Source organism: Tachysurus vachellii, chromosome 20 (genome assembly GCF_030014155.1).
Source record: "Tachysurus vachellii isolate PV-2020 chromosome 20, HZAU_Pvac_v1, whole genome shotgun sequence".
Taxonomy (NCBI): Eukaryota; Metazoa; Chordata; class Actinopteri; order Siluriformes; family Bagridae; genus Tachysurus; species Tachysurus vachellii.
The window spans coordinates 9538077-9562648 of NC_083479.1; the positions used below are offsets into that span (position 1 = coordinate 9538077).

General features: G+C 39.6%; 1 protein-coding gene across 2 annotated transcripts in view; it reads left to right on the forward strand.

Moving 5' to 3' along the window:
• Positions 1–12417: 12417 nt before the first annotated feature.
• The window catches only part of kcnj6 (potassium inwardly rectifying channel subfamily J member 6), a 59681-nt gene continuing 47526 nt past the window's right edge, over positions 12418–24572 (forward strand). The window contains exon 1 of one of the 2 annotated variants that reach the window (XM_060896471.1): positions 12418–12597. The gene's annotated coding sequence lies outside the window, so the exon portion shown is untranslated. Of the gene's footprint in view, positions 12598–13998; positions 14101–24572 lie in introns of those variants that run through there. The other variant, XM_060896472.1, reaches the window with a different exon arrangement.

Here is a 24572-nt window from a genome sequence, read left to right on the forward strand (position 1 = left end):
TCTTGTATTGTTTGTTTTGTCCTGCTCTGTCTTTTTGTTTTCTGTCCTGCACTGTTAGCAGCAGGTTGCACAGATGCACTTTATGTGGCTTGGACTAACTTACTTAAGTCCTTAGCTCTGTTTTTGTTCTACTGTATGTAGCACCATGGTCCTGGAGAAACATTGTCTTGACTTGACTTGATAATTTACTTTTCCACCTCATTGTACATGAGGGTCAATAAAAGTTAATATCTATCAAAAATGTTTTGTCTTACAGTAACTTTGTTTCATAACAGAATGTCCCAAAGCATTTTATTCCTCTTATACCACATCATTACAATTTTTGCCATTACAATTTTTGATAATTAAAAAACAGTATTTCATGCTTATTATCAATCTCATTATCAATATTTTTGTAATTAATGTTGTGGAAAATTTCTGAAGCATGTTTATTCTTGTTATTCACTGCATAGTGTGTGTGAATGCAGTGTGTGTGTTCACTGCAAAGTTAAAAATTCAATAAAACAAAGGTTGTAGAAAAAAGAAAAAAAAAAAGAAAATATACCCTGTAAACCTCTCTGTCATGAAGACATTCATTTGGTAAAGCATAAAAAACACCCTTCAGTCTTTGACAGTTACATAGTGCTGAAACTGAAGAATGTTAAAGAAACGTTCTCCTCTCTACAGAATTCTTTTCATATTCATGATTATTTATGTACTGTATGGAGCATTTAGCATAATATTCTCTGTAAATGAGCTGTTTCTAATCAAATAGCCAGTGCTTTAATCTAAACTGTTTTTTCTAAACTGTTGGCTTTCGGATGAAATTGATGTTAAACCTATAAATAATAAATTTTGAAATGAAGCTGATGCTTAATCTCCTGGTTACCCAATTGCACTTGATAAAATAGTATACAGGTATAGACAAAATATTATTAGAATCACACCCAGATGAGAATAGGTTCCCTTTTGAGCCTGGATCCTTTCAAGATTTCTTCCTCATATGCTCTTGTGGAGATTTTCCTTGTCACAGTTGCCTCTGGCTTGCTCATTAGAGATAAGTATGAATTTTTATTTTTAAGGTTTATTATTTGTATTCTCATTTTTTATTCCTGTTAAGCTCCTTTGTGACAATGTCCATTGGTAAAAGTGTTAAACAAATAAAAATTTATTGAATAGATTTATTATATATGTCTGTGCAAATGTGTGCATTATGTAGATTGTATGTAAACAATAACCAAGAAATATACAGTATATGTACAGATAATATACATAAATAGAAGAAAACTGGGTTAAGCAATGAATTTACAGTTATATTCATTTACGCTTGGTAGAAATGATGTAACATTATGTACAAGGTGGAGCAGAACTGTGAGGTGATTAGAGACAGTGAAGTTTTAGTAAGACATCAGGGTCCTAGCGGTGTAGAGTAGAGTTCAGTAGGTACTGTAGGTGTCGTAGAATATATCATAAGTTTCATGATTCTAGATACTGTACAGAAAGTTTAGTAGTTTTATAGTCTTAAGATTTAGTAGTTGATAATAAGCTTTTCCTGACTTATTGAATGCAATACAATATCTTACTCATTAGAATTGCTGAGATCAGGCGGGTAATGCAAGCTGAGAAGAAATTTGCTTTGCCCTAAGAGTCCAATATTTGCTAATGGGACTCTAAAGCCTAGTGGACTGTCAGGCTGCAGGCACATATATGAAAAACTGAACTTATTTTAATATGTGACCATTTAGAGCTCACCCTCAAAATAGAACTAGTACAAAAAAATATGTCATGTTTTAATTCATGCTGCTTGACTCATATTTATGAAGAGTGGAGGAGGAGACTGAGGACTTCCCGAGACATGTACTTTTCTGGTTATTTATCTGTCAGTGCAGCCTACACCATGCTATGTTTATAATTAGCTTAAGTCATTCCCAGTGCATATCAAGTCTCATCAAAGATGCATAACAAATGCTAATTAGCGCAGAAATATTGCTTTTACCCTTAACCTGGATTTTACAATTGATCTGAAAATCTTAAAGCTGTCAGTGTGAATGTCAGCCTCCACATAGCCGCTAAGTGGAGGAAGATAGAAAGCGTGCAGCTTCTCTCTCTGCCGTGCTCTTAGCTTTGCCCTTCCACACATCACGCAGCATCTGAAATCATATAAAACGTTGCTTTAGATGGAATAACAACTCCATTAAATCATACAATGCCTCTTTTTAAATCATACTTCTCCTAGTGGAGTTCATAAGACAGACATATCTCCTGTAAATGGTTCAATGCCTCATAGCAGCACTTAACATAAGATCTACTAAGTAATTTAAATACTATTTCAAATAGCACTAAGGTTATTGTGAAATGGTTGAGAGAACCAAGAGAGAGACAGAATGAATGAAAGTAAGATGCATTTTCTGCAGAAATGGGAGAAAGTGGGAGAATGTCTCAGTGTTAGATATTCCATTTCTTAGACCAACTGCATACTACATAAAACTCTCACAATCCTAGAATCCCAGTGCTACACATATTACACATATACTTTCTTGTATACTGTCATTTTACCATGTCTGTAGTGGTGCAGACCCAACACAACTGAACAACTGTAGACAGTTCGCAAATTTGAGATGTTTTATTCACTGTATGCTGTCTCAACAAAACCACTGTGTGAAGTGTTTCTTTTCATATAACTTTACAAGGAGCAAACCTGACAAGGAAAAGCAGCCAATGCATTTTATTCATGCATAAAACTGGAGAAAAGGGAATGAAATGTAGGGACACAGGCAGCAACGACTATAACTATTGTTGTAGCAGGAAGTGAACATACTACAGTATAGTGATTTTCAGAGCAGTGGGGGCTTAAGGCTGTGTGTTATTGATCAGAAGGTCAGGGGTTCAAGCCCCAGCACTGCCAAGCTGATACTGTTGGGCCCAAGAGCAAGATCCTTAACCCTCTCTGCTTCTGTGGTGCTGAATCATACAGTAACTGAGTCTGTGCTTAGAACCTAACTTCCTAAAAACCTGGGATATTAGAAGAATGGTGTTTCACTGTGCTTTAATATATGCATGACAAAAAAAACTTCTTCTATAGTGAGACATTATTAAAATCTATAATTAGTCACATTAGCGCATTGCAGTTCTGACATGCTGAAACATGCTCGACTTACAGTTAGCATGCATCATTGATGGACATTTAGGATAGTAAATCCATGTAGATCTAAAACCCTAAGTGACTCTCTACTACCTTAATATTTGAAGCAAAGTGGCACTACATACGACAAACAAATCCTCTTCCTGAATTTGAAGGTGTTCAGCCTTTTTTTTCTTAACAACACTGTCTCAAATCACATAAATAAGAGTTAATGGAGAAGAACCGACAATATAGGTCCAGTTTCATTATTCCCTGAACTTGCAGACAGAACTTTGAACAATGTAAAAATGAGGGAAATAAACTGTGTTGCCTTAGAAAATAACCTTGCTCATGCAGCGCAAAAGTTTCTGTCCAACTTTTGTACATAAAATATGTTGTTGTGGGAAAACAGTGCAAAGCAGTCAGCAAAAAAATCACAGAAAAAGGAATTTCATCATGTTGTCGCAAGCCATCCATGCACAATTCTTTTCCTCCTTCTTACCTGCTTACTTATTTTGGGGTATTTATAATACTACATAAATAATGCAAATGATTACATCTAAGGCCAATACAAATGACAATAACAAGACCACTTAGAAAGCCACAAAACGAGGAGCTATTATAGCGAGACTCCTGTCCACAGTGTGAGTGAAAATAGCCTGAAAACTTTAATGAGTTTCTCATCTTCAAAGCATTAGTCCAGTCAGTTTCGAACACAGACTCCTGCTGGTCTGCAGCTGTGTCCAGATAAAGCTGAGAGACTGAAATATGACTGAATACAGTCATTTCTATTGGGAGAAAATTGTACAGCAACTTACATAACTGTCCATGGATGCTGGGTTCCACCCTTACAGCTATAGGCTTGCAAATGTGTGTATTACATCACCAGCAACTGTTTATTGATTTGTGGGTCATGTGATTGTTTATACACTTTATCAGAAGGAAAAAATAGGCTATTTGTCATGACACAACAAGAAACAGAGATGGGTACAATATAATAAAATTTCAAAAAAGCTTCACATTGAGACTAGCTATCACCAGTATACTGTATGCCCTTTCCCAATTTCATAATAATTACAATATGTACGTTAATATAATATCATGTGCAGTATCATAGTATGTGCAGTATGTTCTTAGATCCCATTTTGTATGTATAGAATATTTCATTAATTTGTATTTATTTTTGGTTTTATTTATTTATTTATTTATTTTTTCTCTTGTACTCTGAAGTCTGTGGCAAAAGAATTTCCTTCAGGATTAATAAAGTTCTGTCTTACTGTATCTTATCTTATTATGTGCATCAGCTCTGGGATCCCACATGATAAGGGATCAAGGTTTTTGATATGTGTGTGGGTGTGTGTGTGACGGGGTTGGGGGTGGGGGGTTGTGTTTGTGTGTGTGTGTGTGTGTGTGTGTGTGTGTGTGTGTGTGTGTGTGTGTGTGTTTGTTAAGCTGGCAGCCAAAGTTGCCAGGTCTGAAGCAAAATTCACACCACAACTATCTAAAAAAATCACACAGAAAGACTTGACACATTTCTAATGTGCAGTTATTGTCCATTAATTGTCACAGATATTGTCCATTACTTACACCCCTTTCTCTCTCCCAATCTTTGCAATATATCATAAAGCATAGATTGTTCTTAAATTATAGATAAACAGCTTGTACTTTGTACACTTTCCATTTAATTGCCATATCCAAAGTTTCCTGACAAATATAAATAATACAAATAAAACAATAATCAATGAATAAGAAACCCTATGTTCAAATACATCTACTGTAATCTGCCTCATCAATGATTTCTTCATGAAATCTTTAAACAGTGCCCCAGTAAACAGGGTGTAGGGATGCCCCCATTTTCTCTGGTTTTGTTAAGACATCATTATTTTGAAACAAGCTTGACAACTCATTCACATTACATGGAGGAAGAAAGATTTCCACAGTGAATTTGGTTCAGAAATTAGTGATATTAGTAGAGATTAAAAAACAAAGAAAATTGCAATTCAAATAATGTATACAGAAAATATTTGCAGCATTAAACCAATACAAATATAAATACACAATACAGATAGTGATATTTCATTTATAATCCTAGGTTAGCCATTCACTATTATCAACAAATACTTTAAAAAAAATCTAAAGAATTTACATCATGGTTAATGTCCTTAATTATTTACCATACTTGCCGCTAGCAATGGAGGCTAGCAAGCTAGCTTAGCTGCTAAAAAAATATATTAGCAGTATATATTGTTTCATTTGTTGTGAAACAACAAATATAGTACAATTAGCAATTAGAGGCAGTGTTCAATAATAAAGCTAGTTTTAGTGTTAGCATTACGCTAATCTACTGAAGTGAATATTAATAATGTTAATAACAATTTTCAGTAGAAGTATTTTGAATTCATTTAAATAGAATCATATTTAGGTATTTTAGATTATTCAGAAATTTTAGCCAATTCCACAATGAACACACATTCAGTCAAATACACTGTACATGTGTATTCTTTCCTGTCCTCATAGTTTATCTGCAGTAACCATTTTAAAAATAGAATTACAATACTAGACAGAAAAACATCCTAAATTCCACATTTTTCCTAGTTCCTAGTTCTTCCAAGAGATGCACAACTAAATTAAGGACAACATAAATGAATCAAGGCAGTTTCACAGCACGGCAATCGTTTGAAGAAACCTGATCCTTTTTGTAATGTAGTTGTAAAACATGGCAATTCTATTATAGGAGCTGCAGATGGCATCATGTGGGTTGTGCTGTGTCAGCAGCCTGGGTTTGACATGAGCTTAATGGCTCTCTGGCCTTTCAAATGGCCTGTGTTTAACAGTCACCTCCCTGAGCTCTGCTTTTCACAGCCACTGTCATCCATTCTGACTGGGGGGATCTTTCATGTCAAGACTGTTTTGGATCACACTGCAAGGAAACACCAAAAATAAACGCGTCAGCATGACGAGGTGGGGCAGGGTGGGGTGTGGTGTGGTGTAGAGGACATTCAATTTTGTGCTGCTCAGATGCACTCAAAGGAGATCACCATTCAGCAAGCAGATGAGAAATCCATTGAACGGTGCCATTAGTAAAGTCCCAGACTGTTAGACTCTGTCCTTGCTTGTGTGACACACACACACACACACACACACACACACACACACACACACACACACATATATGCGTTCATTTGTCTTGACATAATTATTATTGCAGCTAATTAATGTTATGCTACATCTAAATCTATGTATAGCCTGATGGCTACAGTACGTGCTGGCACTGAAGAACAGGACAAGCAACTTCCTTTCCATATTAGAAAGCAGCTGTTGTCTCAGCCAGAGTCCTGGAAAAAGGGCACATGCCCACACACACACACACACACCCACACACACACACATATTTAACTGTCACTATCATGTGCAATAATTTATCATTGCTTTTAAATACATGCATATAGTTACACATCAAGAAAAGAAAGACACTGGGGGTGTTGTGCTGACATAGCTATGATAGTGTGTGTGTGTGTGTGTGTGTGTGTGTGTGTGTGTGTGGGTGGGTGTGTGTGTGTTCTGTTCACGGGGACAGCATCCTGTTCACACACTGACCTCACAGAGTAGGGACAAAAATTCTAGTCTCAATAAGGAAAACCTAAAGAGGACACTGTAATTATTACATCCTGCTCATATCAGTGTGTGTGTGTGTGTGTGTGTGTGTGTGTGTGTGTGTGTGTGTGTGTGTGTACAGTAATACAATCAACTCCAGGATTCTGAGCATTCTTTCTGTGAAACATTAGTTTAAATTACCAGCACTTACAATTAATAATAATCTAAAAATAGAAGTTTTCTAATTCACTTACAGAGACATCTTCTACAATGTCCTAATGCATATAGTAACATCTCAATGTCATTTGTATTCATATGTTTGAGTAATGCCTCTTCACTCTTCAGTTCAGACCGCTGATTTTCTATTTGGTTCAAATCCAGAGACTGAGCGACAGAGACATGAATTTTGTTTGGGGTTATTATCCTTTTTTGGAAAAAGATTCAAGTCTTAACCTCCTGACAGTTGCAAACAGCAGAACTCTTGATCCCATCAATCTTTATGAAACCCACTGGACCATAAGCTACAAATCATCAGCAATGCAGCAAAGCAGCACATTTTTAATGGTTACATGTGCTCCAGTCCTTAATCAGCTTGTTATGAAAGTGCTGTCTTTAGGTACTTCTTCTCCTCTTCAATATCTTACCTCCCTCTTCCTCTTCACTATGCCTCCTAAGTTTGTCACGTTATTGGGCCTTTATAAGAACATTTGATTCATATGGATCCAGTTATACGTGTGTGCGTGTGTGTGTGTGTGCGTGTGTTCGTGTGTGTGTGTGTGTGTGCATGAATGTGAATATTTTTATGCATATGGATGGTGTGATCAGGTCTGTTCTTGCCCACCACTCTCTGATGAGGGAATAAAAAAACAAGTACAGGGACATTTGTTCTTCTCAGGTGTGAAAAGGGGGAATAGGTTTTTACTGGATAGTTCTTTTTTTAAAACCAACCCAGAATGCAGCACAAGCTGATCAATCCCTGTGGTATGTGATAACACCTTACCAAAGCACTGAAGAATGCACATACTGTTTATGCTAGGTTAAGGCTAGGTTGATCCATAAACTCTCAGTTAATTCACTATAAGTTTTATCAATTAAATGAAAAAAATATATGAATGTACAACAATTTGGATGAATCATGATGGTTTTAGATAAAATGACGTCAGCACTATCCTTGCATTTTCATCAAATGAAGAATACACAGAGACATATGTGAGCCAGTACTACAACCAGACTAAAACCAGAGTTGATATATTTTCTAAAATCTTAATGTCAGTTAAAATATTAAATAAATGTTTGGTCTATACATGTTGTGTATTCAGAGATGCTTTTCTGTTCACCATGGCTGTAAAGAGTGTTTTACAGTATGTGACTTTCCATAGTCTTCATGTCTAGTTATTTTCTTCTAATCTCTGTCAACAACATATTTCCCATCGCCACTCAGTGGATGTTTTTCACACCTTTCAGTAAAAACTCTAGAGACTGATTTGTGTGAAAATGACTGAGATCAAAACCCTCCATTGTGGCGTTTTATGTGACGGTTAACAAAATCGCTTGATTTTTGTATTTTTGTATTATTTCTACATAATTAACTGATTAGATATTTGCATGAATATGCAGTTGTTTGAGTGGTCAGTTAATTCATTCATTCATTCATTCATTTTCTACCGCTTATCCGAACTACCTGGGTCACGGGGAGCCTGTGCCTCAGGTGTCATCGGGCATCAAGGCAGGATACACCCTGGACGGAGTGCCAACCCATCGCAGGGCACACACACTCTCATTCACTCACACAATTACACATTACGGACAATTTTTCCAGAGATGCCAATCAACCTACCATGCATGTCTTTGGACAGGGGGAGGAAACCGGAGTACCCGGAGGAAACCCCCGAGGCACGGGGAGAACATGCAAACTCCACACACACAAGGCGGAGGTGGCAATCGAACCCCCAACCCTGGAGGTGTGAGGCGAACGTGCTAACCACTAAACCACTGTGCCCCCTTGGTCAGTTAATAAGCTGTCTTATTTTATAGAAATAAGTGTTTAATTTCTTCAGAAGTAAACGGTGTAGGACATGAGCGTACCCTGGACAGGACCTCAGTTCATTGCAGGGTACAAGCACACACTGCCAATCTGTGTATAGGGTTTTTGGTGAGTGGGTGGAAATTTGAGTACCCAGAGTGAACATACACACAACCTGAGCACATGTGAAATTTCACACTGACAGTAATTGGAGTTAAGGACTGAACTGCTGTGTGTGTATGTGTGAGTGTGTTCCTGCGATCCGGTCTGCCTTACCCCGTGACGCTCTGATCACACACTCAAACATGCCACCCAGAGAGTGGCACAGCAGAGGTCGTGGACTGATTCTCTCATCTCTCAGCAGCTCTCTCACTACATGCTATCTCTCTCTCTGTCTCTCTCTCTCACACACACACGCACACTCCTTCTTACTCTGTCATGCTTCCCGATCATGCTTTCGCTTGCCATCTCTTTCTTAATCTCCATATATGTGTGTGTCTGTGTGTGAATGAATTCAGCTACTTTGAATAGAGATGTTTTTGCATGCATATCTCTTGGTGTGTGCATGTGTGTCATTTGTGTAAGACAGCACCTTAGAGCAGGCTGAATTATTTTTACTGAGCATCATCATAGTATTGACATACTGAAAATAAAGCTTTTTAAAAAAGGGAATAAATGCATGTTGTTTGTGGCACATTTGCTTTAATGTTTCATTATCATTTAATAAAAAGAAATCAAATAATGTATTCTAAAAATAACAGAAATTCAGTGTAGCCATTTATTTTAGGTGTAGTCTAAGATGAACATTTACAGTCAAGTAGCATCGTGTAGGTTTCTGGACATCTAAATAGAACTTGTGGAAAAACAGGCTCGTTTTTTGTAGTAGCATCTCATCTGTATGTGTGCAGACATGCAAAACATGCTCAGTATCTTGAAGCCATGAAATGCTACAGAGGCTATAAAAAGGAACCTTGATTCTCCACTGAACAAATGAAAATGAAGTTGAATGGCTTAGTTATGTTAAGTAAAGCAATCAGTAAAGATCTGCAGCTATTCCATTGTAAATATTGTACTCCATTTAAAATGTGGACATCTGAAAGTATATCTGCATTCAGCGTTCCAGAAAGTTCTGCAGTAATACCCGTAAAACCTATTAGGAAGGCTATGAACATGTAGTGTGGTCATATATATTGAACACTCAGGAGAACAACACATCAGTCACAGGTCTATTGAAATTAACAATGGATGGGAAAGATCACATAGAGTACTAGAAATCAAAATCGGAATGGGCTAAGTTATTTAAAGGACATCTTATGGACTTTCCTTGTCAAGGGACTTTCCTCTAGGGACTTTCACCCTGCTTAAATGTGGTATGTTCCCTGTGTCCACAAACATACAATACAGATCAATTCTTACAGATCTTCATTATTCCACTTGGAAAACACATGGAAAATAACATGGAACATAAAGCTGAGTCAGTATCTATTAAGGGCGCTTATTTCTAAAGTATACAATAAGATTTTTATTAATATATAAATTCTGAATTTTACTAATCTGAAAAATTCTGCTTTGAATTTTGCTGCTTTGTGATAATGTATATTGTTAAAAGTGATATAAAATTAACTTGAATTGAATTTGCTATTTGACTAGACCTTTGAGTCTGCAATAGTACAATATGAATTAGTTTATGGAACTTTTATCATGTTCAGAATCCAACTTTGCTCAGAATCTGTTCTACTGGAGTCTACTGTCTAATCTGTCTAAGGTCTACAAACAACGATATAGAGAAGGAATATTTGAAAAACCCGATATACAGGCAAATCATCTTGCTAGCTTATTTATTTATTTATTTATTTATTTATTTTTCATTTTTACTAAGAATAAAAATGCCAATTTGTAATAAATTATAACTGATAATAAATTAATTTATGATTGTTCAGACAATTAATTTTAGTTGTAGCCTTCTAAATTGATGCATTGATCCAAATCACCAATTTAGCAAATCACCTCTAGTAAATGGTGAGGAACATGACCTTCTATTTAATTTAGCTGCAAACAGGCAATCAACACAATAACTCACAATGACATACGTGCGTGCACGCGCACACACACACACACACACACACACACACATGCATGCGCACACACATGCACAAAAAGCTTGAAATGAGTCAGACTTTTTGTAGCTAAGGCTGAGTGACAGATGTTCTATCCGTGACAATATGGGGTGATTCCCAGAGGACGGCCAAGAAAGGCTCACCCTTACCTCGCTTCCTTCCTTCTCTAATTCAAGCTTTCTTTTCCAGCCTGCGTCCGCTCTCTCTCTCTCTTTGTGTTTCCTGTCTATCGTTCGTTTTCTCTCTCTCCCTTCTCCTCTCTCTGTGATTTACACAGAGAACTTACCTTTGAGTGTCAGTCATCTGCTCTTGATCTGAGCACTCACATACATGCTCTGGGATCTATGACCTCATCACTGATCCCTTTTTTAAAACTTCATTTCCATAATCAGTGTTCTGTGGGATAAGGACAATGATGTGGAAATCAAATGAAACAAGGCGATCAGGAGACAGGCATAATCTTATTTAGTCAGGTCAAATAAAGCCATCTCATTTATTTTAGTATATGACATTTAGCCAGTTCTAATGGTAATTACTCCAGTCTGTGTGTGTGTGTGTGTGTGTGTGTGTGTGTGTGTGTGTGTGTGTGAGAGAGAGAGAGAGAGAGAGAGAGAGAGAGAGTGAGAGAGAGAGAGCGAGAGAGAGAGAGAGAGCGCAAGTAGGAGAAAGATGATCATCTGTCAGACAAAGTAAAAAAAATTGTACAGAAAAGGACAGCAGTAAAAGTCAGGCCCAAAAACACACACAAGCATACGCACACACGCCTTTCTATCCTTGTGATGCCCTGCCACATTAGTTACTAATTAATGCTATGCATACATTTAAATCTCACTGTGGTGTTTGATTCCTGCCTGCATGTGCAGAGTTTGCATGTTTTCCCTGTGATCCAGTACCCTCTGCCTTGTGCCCTGAGTCTTATGAGATTCATAAGCTCCCTGTGACTCTACTTACGATAAGCAATATAAAATATGCCCACAAGGTCAAAACAATCAGATATTACTGCCACTGTAGAGACATTTGGGCCACATCAAGATTTAAAAACATCCTCGCACCCCTAGACATACAGTAAAAATGTCTTATAGATATATTTGAATGATTACTTCAAATCTTGGGCAGTGGTTGCTCAAAAGGGGAAGTCTCTGGGTTGTTGATTGGAGGACCAGGGTTCAAGCCCAAGCACTTCCAAGCTGCTGCTTTTGGGTGCATCCATGTGACAAAATAAAAGCTTCTATTCTACTTTAATCAACCTAGACAAAGATACCAAGTTGGTGTGACACTCAAATTCGGAGCCATGTGAGTCAATTCATATGAAAGGAATCCATCCATTTCACCATGCGCCTTCAAATTTTGAGACAAAGTTAAACATGCACAAGCTTCATAACATATTCAGTGCATCATATGAGAACAGTCATCTTAATTACACAAACAGAAAGACCAGACTCAGAGGCTTTCTCTCACTCCCGTATTCCTCCTCCTCTTCTCCTCCTCTCCCTCCTCCCTTTCCCTCACTCTCACTCTCATACTTTGGCTCGATCATACCTCCCCCATCTCTCTCTCTCTCTCTCTCTCTCTCTCTCTCTCTCTCTCTCGCCTCAGTGGAAGAGAAGATGACGGGATGAGAGGAGATGGATTTCGCGGTGAGATGCAGGGGGAACGGCGAAATTAGCGACGTGTCCTTATTTACGAGCCACTCGAGTCCGTGGGAACACGCCGACCGAGGAGTGTGGAAAAAAATGAGTGAGCACGGCGTTTGCTAAAGACAGGTATGTAAAGAGCGCCTTCCTTTCTCTCTCTCTCTCTCTCTCTCTCTCTCTCTCTCTCTCTCTCTCTCTCTCTCTCTCTCTCTCTCTCTTCCTCTTTTCTCTTCATCTCCATCTCCCCACTCCACGCATTTTTCAGCCTGTTCGCGTTTGGCTAGGATTATCTCCGCGGACTGTGAGGAGCAGAAGTGGGGGATGTGTATTACATAACGGCTGACACGTCTCACAAGCGACTGGAGATGAAAAAAACCAGTCCGGTAATCTAAGAAGTCGCCATTGGCTATCTCCAAAAGCGCGCACTACCCTATTAAATAGCGCTTGCACCTGAAGTGTCGTACTATTTTGACATACTACTTAGTGCGGTATTGTGCGCCTTCAGACAGAGCCCGTGATCTGTAAAGGTGCAAGGACGCAACAGTCTAAAAATTTAGTAGTACCATGTGTTTGGGGGAAGATAAAGGGTGCAAGACCATTTTTGTTAGATGCACGTTTTATACTTATGTTTTTTTTTGCGATATCGTTCTTAGTGTCTCATTAGGAGAAATATTGTGTTTGTGGGCTTCGGGGGCTTCGTCGATTAACCTGCAGTATAGATGATGGCACCTTTTGGGACGAAAATAGTTAGTTATCTCAGCAGTTACGATTTCTTATGTGACTTAGACAGTCTGTTTTGTGTGCACTCGTGTGAATAGCTCATATAGTGGCACAATGTGGCCTTTAACGATCCGGATATGGGATGAATTGTAAGCTTTTAAATTAAACTTCTTTTTTTTTCATCGTTGTCTCTTCCTGCCTGTTTATGAGGCACGTGTGAAAAATGTGGCCGCTTTAGCGACGGTTTTGGGTTGTGTGTGTGTGTGTGTGTGTGTGCGTGTGTGTGAGACATAGTGTTCTGGATGCGAGCTCTATCCGTCTCCATGACGACTCGGCAGTCTCTCATTGGAAAAGAGTGAAGGGCGCGCGGTTCGGGTTCGGGACAAAACGAGTGCACGGAAAAGGAAACTACAGACGATGCGTATAGAGATAGTTGACTTTTAAAGCCCTTTACATTCAGTCGCATGATGAGGAAGAAAAACAACGCAAATTAATCTATTACGCAATATCCATCAAGTGTTTTGGACAAACTCATCCGAAGGAAAGTCTTCAGATTTAAAGTACCAAAATAGATAACTTAGCCTGACTAACCAGAAAATAGTCTAGAGATACAACTAATGTGAATGAAGCATTCCACATAAATCATACCCTTTATATCATCAAATAAGATATTGGAAAATAATAAAGACCAACAACAGTCACTAAAGGTAGATAAATGTGCCACAGTTATCACTATTATGTCAAAGAGCACAGCAGAGAAAGTGATGTAGAAGCCAGTATTACAGTGAGCTCCAAAACCACTCTGCCTTAAATCTGAGCGGGTCGTGTCTCAATTCATCTCAGACGTGACTGTCTTAGATCATCCTCCTCCTCAGTTTCTCTATTGTGTGACTCCTGCAGTTGCAGCCTGAGGTATGCTTCCTAAAATGTAGAACTGTATCATCCATTAACACGAGAGTTAGAGTCTTATCTAACTTTTCCATGCATCCCACAAATTTACTCATCAAGAATCACCAGATCAAAAATTCTGTTATTTTGTAGCTCATTTTACATAAAAAAAAAAAACTATTGGTCAATTATACGATAACAACCCTGCTTGCTCCAGATACAGGCTATACTACTTGAATACTAGAAATGTAAGCAGCAGTTGAAGCCTCAACAGGCTCATCATTTATAACAGTGTACTGTATGCAGTGTAAATAGTTTCAGCACCATGGAGAGCACATGGCCCATTTTGTTCCTATAATTACAGTGTGTATTTAAACATTGCAGGAAAGTGAAAGTGTCTGCTTATCTGTTTGATCTGACTTCCTCTTGGCCTTTTCATTACAAAAAAAGCTCAATGACCAAAATAAAAGGCACTGTTTCCTTCACCATTTTGATAATCTATTTTGAACATCCAGTTCTCATTCAAGGGCCCATGTCATTTATACAAGTTCCTAGGATTTTCCCTAGGCATTATGCATTATTACTGGACTTCTGTGCCCAAATCTTGAGATTTGCACACAGGCCCTGGTTTCAGTAAAGGCTTCCCATGGGCAAAACCTACTCATAATTAAATGAAGAATAATGTGAACTGCCATGCTAACATCACTCTCATGTGCTTGTGAGACAAGCTATAATGGAAGTTAAAATAAGTCACATATAATAGCGGCATGCACAGTTGACAGGATTGTTATTTTATTTTATGAAGGAAGACATTGCAGCATGATGTTTCCCCCTGTGTGTTCAGACTTTTAAATTGCAGAATAGATCAATCACTGTTGAATTAACACATTGTTTATCTAGGTACACTTCTAGGCTTTAAAGAAGCTGAAACAAAATGTTTAGAGGAAAAATGTCTTAAATCTGCAAGGAGTTTTGGTTAGTCTGCAATATTATGTAACATTGTAATATTTAGTCTGGGAAATCAATTTAGTATATATACTCTATCTTATTTCATTTCACAGGAACACATGACACAAAACACTTTTTAACCATATTTTCTTTACATTTATGGCAGACACCCTTATCCAGAGAGACCTACATTTTATCTCATTTTACACAAATGAGGTTTAAGGGCCTTGCTCAGAGGCCCAGCATAGGCAGCTTGGTTGACCTGGGACTTGTACTCACAACCTTCCAATCAATAGTCCAACACCTTAACTACTAAGTTATCACATCCCCAAAATTGGGGTCCATCACATTTGGTAAGCAATTACATCTTAAATTTGGTATTTTGCCAATTCCCAAACACTAGCTTGATCTATTGGCTAGTGTCAGTCTGACTGATATTGGGGAGAGTATTGTCATGTCTTTTCCACTCATGGATCAGTCTTGGTTCAATGTGGAATTGATCGAAACTAATCTAGCCAATCACAGGTGTCTCCTCATTTATATAATGATGGCATTTAATGGCACTCCTCTGAGTGCATTCAGCTGCCACATGATGGTATGTGAGCAGCAGCTAAAAAGAATTAAATGGCTTTACATTTTGTATGAAGCGCCTGTTAGACTTCTGTCAGTGGCTCATGATAAAAGGAGACTTACAGTAGGATTTCTTGTAGGGAGAAACAGTGACTACTTTTAGAAGAAAATGTAAAAAAAAACCTGTCAGATCAAAAATGTAAGACCATACTCAAAACAGGTACTATAAATACACCTCATATTTGAGTTAACTGGAATCTAAACGCAACGTTGTTGTACTAACACTGTTTGTTCTGGATCACTATAGCCATTAAGGAGAGCCTACGGCCGTAAAGCGCCACTTCACACTGCACACTGTGCATCTGCCGCTTTGCGTGCTGAGCTGTGTGTTGCCATGGAGATGATGGCTGCCTGGATTGCGTTCCCCAGTGAAGGAGAGAATTTTCCGTCCAGTAAACGAGACGCAGGGAAAACATGTGGGACTATCAAACTTGCCAAGTTCTCTAAAGATAGGTGTCTACTTTACAGGTAGAAATTACTGTTGTTCTGTTGCATACTTGTGCATTTGTATGAAATAGTAGCTTGTAACCAACCACATGCAGCTTCAGGAGCTTAACTTGCATAAACTACTCAGAACCTTGATCAGTCTTAGAACAATGATTAGACTTAACCATCACCACTTGCCATGTGTGTCAGCTCAGGGTTGTGGATCACATGATTCTGTTAATCTAGTGTTATATTTGAATAAAGTGGGCTTGCAACAACAGAAAGTGACAAGATCCCTGTGCTTATTGTGAAAACAACTGCTGTTGTTAGTGTGATGTTCTATGAAACACAGATTCCTGTACCCGCCCCTAATGCTGCTGAACCCTCAACCAGAATACCACAGAGACACTAAGAATGGTTTCATAATCAATATTTAACACAGCAACCACACAGTAACCTACTGAAAGAGAGAGAGAGAGAGAGAGAGAGAGAGAGAGAGAGAATGAGGCTGATAATACTGTACAGAAAGACTACATTGAAATAATAAAAAGGAACATTACGGAATAATCTACAACCTGTCAAAATGATGACTCCACAGCTCCACATTCTTTTTGTTTAGCTGACCACACTTATGACCCGTTGCATGTTAGCGTGTTATTACTCACATGAGGGAAGTGAGCCGTGACAGATCTGCACATGTAATGAATGCATTGTCGTCATGTCTCTCCACACGCTCCTGACCTCTGTGATGTGCATGTTGTTTTGTGATGAAAGCCTATTTGGCAATGTTTTCAGCTCCATGTGGCCGCTTGCTCGACATTTCCAATCTGTTTCTGCTGACGCAGGCAGATCTGGATAGTAAGTGGAGCCTGAATTATGTCTTTTTTCAAACCTGTTTTTTAGTACCTGATGGATAAAGAAGAGTGAAGGTGTTTAAAGCAGTGATGACTCATGTTTAGGTTGATAGTTCTGATTAAATGGCTGATGTTTCTTGTCTGAGAGTCTCTCAGTTTGTGATTAGTGCACACTGTGCAGAGAGGCTCCCCTCTGCACTCTCTCAGCTGGGGAGGGGAAAAGGAATTAACACTAAAACAGGTGAAAACACACACGCACTCACACACACATACGTCCTTATAAATAGTACCTGTTGCACACAGGAGCAGGTGTTTGTCTGTGTCTGTACATACAGGTGTGTTAGTAAGAGAATATGTGCTGCTCCCTAAAATGATGTTCATTCAGTGTGGCTCTTAAGTTCCTAAAGTGTAGATGAGCTCTTCTCCTTACATTTCCTTGCATCCTTGCTCCTGGTACAACACATAGTGATGCAAACTGATATGTCATTAATGTTATGTCCATCACTGTTGAAGTGTCTCACTACTGGAAAGGAGAAATTCTTACAATTCTTGCAAAGGTGCCAGACAAAAGGTGCCAGACAAAAGGTGCAAAGGTGCCAGTCTCTTCTTGGTTTCTCTACTGTAAAGCTAAATACATCACTAACCCAAAGACAGTAAACAATGCATATAGCTATACACAAACATACACTATATGTACAGTGTATACACAGAAGCATGAACACATACACAAATCTTCACAAATCTTTTAATAGAGCATGTGCATGAGTGCTGGTAAAGTGAAAAAACTTTAAGCAGGACAACATTCATGTTAATATGGTTCATGTCCCCTTGACCTTCCCACACAAAGCTACCTACCTGAAGACCTAGTTTTAAACAACGTTAAAATGAGAACGCTGACAATAGCAGTTAATAGTTGCTTACTTGCAATCTAATATCTATTTAACAGTGATTATATCTTTAACTTCTGTAAATTGTGTTTGTGGAGTCTCATTTACATTATGTGTAACATCTTCATGAATTTGATATTCTACTATGTACTTTGTAATCACTTTGCCTTCTACTGTTTTGCCTTACTGCTTGTTTTTGTAAGTCGAAGACAAGACACGTGACTAAATGTAAACGTAGACATATTTATGCATTTTTTTTCTTGCTGGTTGTCATAGCTCACTGCTGCTGTGTGTACAGCTGTTTCAGTCAGTAGGACCACATGAATCAAGCAGTGGAGATGTAATATAGATGGGAGCAGCCGATATGACCAGCATGTGCTTAATGCGGAATATTAACCTGGTCATTTCCCAGCAGGAGGAGTAAGGATCTGTGAATAAACCCCACAACAAGACAAGATAAAGAACTCAACATAACAAAAAAAATCTCACCATTACAATTTGGCGATCAGCTACCGGACTGTTACAGCCGGAACCCCCCTGTGTGATTATTGAATGTGCATACAGAAAAAGATTAAGCTTTTTCAGAGATCAGATAGAAGATCCTGCCTGTGGCACATTGTTAATATAGATGCAACCAGTTTTATGATTGAACCATTCTTTGAACACTATCTCTGTTCCTGAAGGCCTGAATTAAAGGCTCTTAAAGGCAAAAGAAAACAAAGCTGTCATGTTCTATTAATTAGAAGTGTAGATTAAACATGTGTAATAACATGTGAGATAATTAAGACACACACACACACACACACACACACACACACAAGAGTGCTGACTAAAGATGTCAACATTGCAGTTTGAAGCTATAGGCTATGTATAAATGGAGATGTAATGATAAGGATGTAGTAGAGATGTACAGTAGGGTTGAGAATGTCTCAGGGTTTGTGGGTGTGAGGACTGTAATGTAGGATAAGGCTGCAATAATTAAAAGATGGCATTCTTATTATTTTTTATCAAACCAATTTTTATATAAGCGTATACTATATGGCTTGTATCGTAGACACTTGACCATCACACGTACATGTGCTTTTTAAACATCCCATTCCAGATTTTTTCTCTCCCATATTCTCTGTAATCATGCTCTCCACTATTCTAGGAAGGTTTTTCACTAGAATTGGGAATGTGGCTTGAGGATTTGTGTATTCATCAATAAAAAATTACATTCCAGTTCATCTGAAAAGTGTTCAGTGGGGATGAGATCAGGGTTCTGCACAGGCCACTCCTGGAGTTCTTACACTCCTTGGCAAACCTTGTTTTTTGCACAGGGGCATTTTCATGTTAGAACATTTTTTTGGCCTTTAATTTCCAAAACTAAGATTTGAAGGGTACATGAACTCTAATACTATAACATACAAATACATTAGATACAAATGTGTGCTTCCAACTTAGTGCCAATAGTTTGGGGAAGAACCACACATGGGTTTGATGGTCAAGTGTCTACAAACCTTTGGCCATGTATGTAGTGTATATTACTTAGCAACATAATTTCCTTCACTAATGGAAAAAGTAAAACAGCAGGCTTTATCACTGAAGCATTGAACACGTCTTTCTCAAAGGCAATTTTCATAGCACATGAGCAGAAGTACAATGACCACCTGAGGAGAAAGAACATCATAGAAGTTAATTCATACATAATTATTTTAAATTAGAGTATTTGCATTCTAGTGATAGATAAAAAAAAATCTCTTAATGGCAAGTATGCTTAGTGAATATTTAGTAAAGGTTTAGTAAAGTAAAGGCCTTATGCACTATATAGTCCATGTGTGATACTTCCCAAACTGTTGCCACACATTTGGAAGCACACAAAGTACAGAATGCCATTGCGTGCTATAGCATTATTATTTCCCTTTACTGGATTTAAGAATCCCAAACATGTTCCAGCATGACAATGTCCCTGTGCAAGGCTGTGCTTGAACTCCATGAAGACATGGTTTTGCAGTGGAGTGTCCTGTACGCAGCCCTGATTAACCCCACTGAACTCCTTTGGTATAAACTGGAAACTAAAACTTGCCCCCCAGGGTTCCTCAGCCATCCATCCATCCATCCATCTTCTACCGCTTATCCGGGGCCGGGTCGTGGGGGCAGCAGTCTGAGCAGGGACATCCAGACTTCCCTCTCCCCAGACACTTCCTCCAGCTCCTCCGGGGGGATACCGAGGCATTCCCAGGCCAGCCGAGAGACATAGTCCCTCCAGCGTGTCCTAGGTCTTCCCCGGGGCCTTCTCCCGGTTGGACATGCCCGGAACACCTCCCCAGGGAGGCGTCCAGGAGGCATCCGGAACAGATGCTCGAGCCACCTCAGCTGACTCCTCTCGATGTGGAGGAGCAGCGGCTCTACTCTGAGCTCCTCCCGAGTGACCGAGCTCCTCACCCTATCTCTAAGGGAGAGCCCAGCCACCCTGCAGAGGAAACTCATTTCGTACCCAAAGCATAGGTGAGGGTAGGAACGTAGATCGACTGGTAAATAGAGAGCTTCGCCTTGCAGCTCAGCTCTTTCTTCACCACAACAGACCGGTATATTGACCGCATCACTGCAGAAGATACACCGATCCGCCTGTCGATCTCCAACTCCTCCACTTGAGGCAGGAGCTTTCCACCAACCTGAAGGGGACAAGCCACCCTTTTCTGGCTGAGAACCATGGCCTCGGACTTGGAGGTGCTGATTCTCATCCCCGCCGCTTCACACTCGGCTGCAAACCATCCCAGTGCATGCTGAAGGTCCTGATTTGAAGAAGCCAACAGGACAACATCATCTGCAAAAAGCAGAGACGAAATCCCGTGGTCCCCAAAGCGGACTCAATCCGGCCCCCGACTGTGCCTAGAAATCCTGTCCATATAAATAATGAACAGGACGGGTGACAAAGGGCAGCCCTGCTGGAGTCCAACATGCACCGGGAACAAGTCTGACTTACTGCCGGCAATGCGAACCAAACTCCTGCTCCGGTCATATAGGGACCGGACAGCCCTTAGCAGAGGGCCCCGGACCCCATATTCCCAGAGCACCCCCCACAGATCACCACGAGGGACACAGTCGAATGCCTTCTCCAGATCCACAAAGCACATGTGGACTGGTTGCGCAAACTCCCATGAACCCTCCAGCAACCTGGTGAGGGTATAGAGATGGTCCAGTGTTCCACGATCGGGACGAAACCCGCATTGTTCCTCCTGAATCCGAGGTTCGACTATCGGCCAAATTCTCCTCTCCAGTACCCTGGCATAGACTTTTCCGGGGAGGCTGAGGAGTGTGATCCCCCTGTAGTTGGAACACACCCTCCGGTCCCCCTTCTTAAACAGAGGGACCACCACCCCAGTCTGCCAGTCCAGAGGCACTGTCCCCAGCCGCCACGCGATGTTGCAGAGGCGTGTCAACCAAGACAGCCCCACAACATCCAGAGACTTGAGGTACTCAGGGCGGATCCCATCCACCCCCGGTGCCTTGCCACTGAGGAGCTTCTCAACCACCTCAGTGACCTCAGCTTGGGGGATCGATGAGTCCTCAACTGAGCCCTCTGCCTCTGCTTCCTCAGTGGAAGACATGTCGGTGGGGTTGAGGAGGTCCTCGAAGTACTCCTTCCACTGTCTGAGAATGTCCCCAGTCAAAGTCAGCAGATTCCCACTCCCACTGTAAACAGTGTGAGCAGGGCACTGCTTCCCCCTCCTGAGGCGCCGGACAGTTTGCCAGAATTTCTTCGAGGCCAACCGATAGTCCTTCTCCATGGCCTCACCGAACTCCTCCCAGACCCGAGTTTTTGCCTCTGCAACCACCCGGGCTGAAGCTCGCTTGGCCCTCCAGTACCTATCAGCTGCCTCCGGAGTCCCCCGAGCCAACCAGGCTCGATAGGACTCCTTCTTCAGTTTGACGGCATCCCTTACTTCCGGTGTCCACCACCGGGTTCGGGGACTGCCGCCACGACAGGCACCGGAGACCTTACGGCCACAGCTCCGTGTGGCCGCGTCGACAATGTAGGTGGAGAACATGGTCCACTCAGACTCAATGTCTCCAACCTCCTTCGGGATCTGGTTGAAGCTCTGCCAGAGGTGGGAGTTGAAGATCTCTCTGCCAAACGTTCCCAGCGGACCCTCACAGTATGTTTGGGTCTGTCAAGTCTGTCCAACTTCCTCCCCGGCCATCGGATCCAACTCACCACCAGGTGGTGATCAGTTGACAGCTCCGCCCCTCTCTTTACGCGAGTGTCCAAGACATACGGCCGGAGGTCAGATGAAACAACCACAAAGTCGATCATCGACCTCTGACCTAGGGTGTCCTGATGTAATGTGGGTTCCTCAGCCCAGACACTAAATCCTTTTTGCTCGTATTGGTTAAAAAATGCACCAAATAAAATCTAGTGGAAAGCCTTCCTAAAAGAGTGGAGGTTAGTTAAACAGCGAAGCAGAATGAGATGCTCAAAGACCACAGAGAGCTGGTCAGATTTTGACCATACAGTGTATTTTTTAAGGTCTGTTTAATCATGAAAAAACAGCAGTAGTTATTTCTTCTTTTGGTATTTTCTTTTTTGTATAACACAATTAATGAAAATGATCCAGGTTAGAGGTACCACTTTGTAGATGCTCACAACTATTATGTTATTGTATTGAAGTCCCTTGAAAATATTGTTCAGATAAATATTTAAAAATACGACCATACACAATACAAAATATAATTTTGTGTATGTTCTTAATTTAAAAACAGAATTTACAGAAAAAAACACTAGAATTGACTTCTATTCAGGTAGAAAATGAAAAATATAGAAATCTAATATAAGGGATGCAAAGATCAGTATCAGAAACTGTACTGTATATTTTGAATAAAATGCATACAGTATATTTGCAGTTGTTTATGTAATGTAATGATGTGCAATATTGTGCAATAGTGCTATACAAATACATTTGAATTGAATTGAATTGAATTCAATATCAGGCTGAGGTAGTGGGTGTTGTGCAACCAAGTCCAAGCTCTAGGTGTTGTCTAATCAGCCAGGTGAGGCAATGTCTAATATATTTGAGATTTGAAGTGGGAAATATACAGTATGAAGTTAAATCCCATTTACCAGGATCTGAACCAGAATTCATTATTCTTCAAAATAAAAATATACAGAATTTGATCGATGTAAATACTTGAACTATAAATCATACATATTTTACCCATAAGATTTAATAAATGGATAAGGAGGAGAAAATGCTTCAGATGTTTTGTGAGGTTATGTAATGAAGCATCACTTTTCCACTGCAATTACACTTTATTCCTGTTGGTGGCAGTTGTTTGTGTTTGACAGTTTTAATGCAGAGAAATTGGGCTTTAAAGGCATTTGAGTTAAGCTCACAAAGTGATGATTTAACATCAAAATTGCACACATAGGTATTCATCAGACCTCAGAGATAACGATGGACTTTTGCGCTATTCAGACACTTCAATGGGATTTGCTCTCACAGAGCAGAGTTTGCCAAAAGCAGACGCATCTCCCAGTTATGCACAGTTCTGACCTTGGACTTAAGCGCCTTTTCGTTGTGGTATATCAGCTTGAGTAAGGAGCGGTATTAAGTCAAGTTCCATTTTTAAGCAGTTTAATAAAACCACAATATCTCAAATGCCTGTATTATCTGTAAATTTAATTAAAAAAAAAAGTCGGAATTCCATGTGAGGCCAATATTCAGTACATGAATAAGAGTACTAATTAATTAGTAATATTGTCCGCTTAAAGTCAATGAAAATGTAGGACATTACGGGAGACAGCATCTTAATCACACACTGCTTATTCTAAGGATGAATATTTTGTGCTGTGATGCTTCAAACAATGGGAATGTTTTCCTTTCAGGAAAAAGAACAGAATTAAGCCAAAACCTCTGGAAATATTTTCCTAACTTAATAATGCAGAATTTATAAGATTGATTTATAAGCATTATGAAAATGCCTACATTCTGTGTACACATTATGATTATAAGACCTTAAGTAAGTATCTCTTGGCTTCATTAAATTGTTCACACGTGTAATTGTTTGCCACCACAAAAAAATCAAAATAATAGAATTTGATGGATCAGGCTTCATTTTACAAATTACAGATTAATGAGGTTGAAAGCCACAATGTTAAAATAAACCAAATTTGCAGTGATTGATGTGTGATTACAACCAGGACTATTAGAGTTTACAGCAAACAAAAAAGCAATCTTCCACTATTTTCTCTCCCTGATTTTTCTCATTTAAAGGCAAGTGTTTGTGTTCTCAAGCTCTGGTCTAGACACTATTGAAAACTCTATTATGGACACAAGAGAAATCTGGCAATCTCAGAGGTGTGAATTACACACAGATGATTTGCGTAATCTGAATGGGGTGCCCAGAAAACTGACTTAAGCAACTGCGTAACCTGTCACTGAATTTGCATAATTTTCATACACAAATATGTACACAAATGTTTTTAACTGTTGGTCAGTACAGATATTTGCACATTATACTTAGTTAATCAGTGCATGAAAACACAGATTCATGTGAGAACAGCATTTAAAAGGAATTGTTGACGTGCTATGCACGCAGTGTCTGTTCTGGTGTAAAGTTGGCATAAACCATACACCGAGGTAGAATGCCTGATTTGCTTTCCGTCTATTTCAAGGCACAGGAGTTACACTAAACATTGCTGGAAATAACTGGAAATGAATTCTCTTCTGTCCCTTGTCATCACTGTCTTTGTCAGTGAGAGAGCACATAG